Source organism: Arachis stenosperma, chromosome 6 (genome assembly GCF_014773155.1).
Source record: "Arachis stenosperma cultivar V10309 chromosome 6, arast.V10309.gnm1.PFL2, whole genome shotgun sequence".
NCBI lineage: Eukaryota > Viridiplantae > Streptophyta > Magnoliopsida > Fabales > Fabaceae > Arachis > Arachis stenosperma.
In genome coordinates, this window is record NC_080382.1 from 94,783,634 (window position 1) to 94,786,652 (window position 3,019).

Below are 3,019 nucleotides of genomic sequence, written 5' to 3' on the forward strand. Positions count from 1 at the left end.
ATTAATTTTCAAAATCAAATCTTTTAAAATTGTTTTCAAAACATATCTCTTAAAATTGTTTTCAAATCATATCTTCTCAATCACATCTCTTTAAAACTAATCATATCTTCTTAACCTCATCTTTTTCAAAATAGTTTTCAATCAAATCTTTTTGATTTCTAGTTTCAAATCCTTTTTCAAAAATCACTTGATTTCTTTCTTACTTTTATTTTCGAAAATCAATTAAGTGTTTTTCAAAATGTTTTCAAAATCTTTTGATTGAATTTTCGAAAATCCTCTTCCCTCTCTCTCACATCCTTCTATTTATGGAGTACCACTCCTTCTTAAATGCACAATTCGAACCTTATCTAATTAAAGTTCGAATTCTTCTTCTCCTTCTTCTTTCTATTTCTCTTTTCCTCTGACACTTCAAGGAATCTCTATACTGTGACATAGAGAATTCCACATTTTCTTGTTCTCTTCTCTTTCATATGAGCAGGAGCAGAGACAAAGGCATTCTTGTTGAAGCTGATCCCGAACCTGAAAGGACCTTGAAGAGAAAGCTAAGAGAAGCTAAAGCACAACTCTCTGTTGAGGACCTGACCGAATTCTTCAAGGAAGAAGAACCCATGGCAGCCGAAAACAACAACAATGCCAACAATGCAAGGAAGGTGCTGGGTGACTTCACTGCACCTACTCCTGATTTCTATGGGAGAAGCATCTCTATCCCTGCCATTGGAGCAAACAACTTTGAGCTTAAGCCTCAATTAGTTTCTCTAATGCAACAGAATTGCAAGTTCCATGGACTTCCAATGGAAGATCCTCATCAGTTCTTAGCTGAATTCTTGCAAATCTGTGACACAGTCAAGACTAATGGGGTTAACCCTGAGGTCTACAGACTGATGCTATTCCCTTTTGCTGTAAGAGACAGAGCTAGAATATGGTTGGATTCTCAACCTAAAGAAAGCCTGGACTCTTGGGAAAAGCTAGTCAATGCCTTCTTGGCAAAGTTCTTTCCACCTCAAAGATGGAGTAAGCTTAGAGTGGAAGTCCAAACCTTCAGACAGAAGGATGGAGAATCCCTCTATGAAGCTTGGGAAAGATACAAACAATTAATCAGAAGATGTCCCTCAGACATGCTTTCTGAATGGAGCATCATAGGTATTTTCTATGATGGTCTCTCTGAACTATCTAAGATGTCCTTGGATAGCTCTGCTGGAGGATCTCTTCACTTGAAGAAGACGCCTACAGAGGCTCAAGAGCTAATTGAAATGGTTGCAAATAACCAATTCATGTACACCTCTGAAAGGAATCCTGTGAACAATGGGACTAATCAGAAGAAAGGAGTTCTTGAGATTGATACTCTGAATGCCATATTGGCTCAGAACAAGATATTGACTCAACAAGTCGATTTGATTTCTCAAAGTCTGTCTGGAATGCAAAATGCACCTGGCAGTACTAAGGAAGCTTCATCTGAGGAAGAAGCTTATGATCCTGAGAACCCTTCAATGGAAGAGGTGAATTACCTAGGAGAACCCTATGGAAACACCTATAATTCTTCATGGAGAAATCACCCAAATTTCTCATGGAAGAATCAAGAGAGACCTCAACAAGGTTTCAATAACAATAATGGTGGAAGAAATAGGCTTGGCACTAACAAGCCTTTTTCATCATCTTCTCAGCAACAGACAGAGAGTTCTAAGCAGAATACCTCTGACTTAGCAACAATGGTCTCTGATCTAATCAAAACCACTCAAAGTTTCATGAATGAAACAAGATCCTCCATCAGAAATTTGGAAGGACAAGTGGGTCAGCTAAGTAAGAAAATTACTGAACTTCCTCCTAGTACTCTCCCAAGTAATACAGAAGAAAATCCAAAAGGAGAGTGCAAAGCCATAAACATGGCCGAATATGGAGAGGAAAGAGAGGAGGTGGACGCCACTGAGGAAGACCCCAATGGGCGTGCACCAATCTCCTCTGAGTTCCCCAATGAGGAACCATGGGAATCTGAGGCTCAAAATGAGACCATTGAGATTCCAGTGGACTTACTTCTGCCTTTCATGAGCTCTGATGAGTATTCTTCCTCTGAAGAGGATGAGTATGTCACTGAAGAGCAAGTTGCTAAATACCTTGGAGCAATCATGAAGCTAAATGACAAGTTATTTGGAAATGAGACTTGGGAGGATGAACCACCTTTGCTCACCAAAGAACTGGATGACTTGTCTAGGCAGAAGCTGCCTCAAAAGAGGCAGGATCCTGGGAAGTTTTCTATACCTTGTACCATAGGCACCATGACCTTCAAGAAGGCCTTGTGTGACTTAGGGTCAAGTGTAAACCTCATGCCCCTCTCTGTAATGGAGAAATTAGGGATCTTTGAGGTGCAAGCTGCAAGAATCTCATTAGAGATGGCAGACAATTCAAGAAAACAAGCTCATGGACTTGTAGAGAATGTTTTGGTGAAGATTGAAGACCATTACATTCCTACTGATTTCATTGTCCTAGAGACTGGGAAGTGCATGGATGAATCCATCATCCTTGGCAGATGATGAGCGGATAATTTGTATGCTTTTTGGCATTGTTTTTAGTATATTTTTAGTATGATCTAGTTAGTTTTTAGTATATTTTTATTAGTTTTTAGTTAAAATTCACTTTTCTGGACTTTACTATGAGTTTGTGTGTTTTTCTATGATTTCAGGTATTTTCTGGCTGAAATTGAGGGATCTGAGCAAAAATCTGATCCAGAGACTCAAAAGGACTGCAGATGCTGTTGGATTCTGACCTCCCTGCACTCGAAGTGGATTTTCTGGAGCTACAGAAGCCCAATTGGCGCGCTCTCAACGGCGTTGGAAAGTAGACATCCTGGGCTTTCCAGCAATATATAATAGTCCATACTTTGCCCAAGATTTGATGGCCCAAACCGGCGTTCAAAGTCACCTCAAGAAATTCCAGCGTTAAACGCCGGAATTGGCACCTAATTGGGAGTTAAACGCCCAAACTGGCACTAAAGCTGGTGTTTAACTCCAAGGAGAGTCTCTACACG

General features: G+C 40.0%; 1 non-coding gene across 1 annotated transcript; it reads right to left on the reverse strand.

The window, feature by feature from the left end:
• Positions 1-1,013: 1,013 nt before the first annotated feature.
• On the reverse strand, positions 1,014-1,121 carry LOC130938413 (small nucleolar RNA R71). Its single transcript, XR_009069580.1, has one exon. It is a non-coding gene; the product is annotated as a small nucleolar RNA R71 (small nucleolar RNA).
• Positions 1,122-3,019: the final 1,898 nt, after the last annotated feature.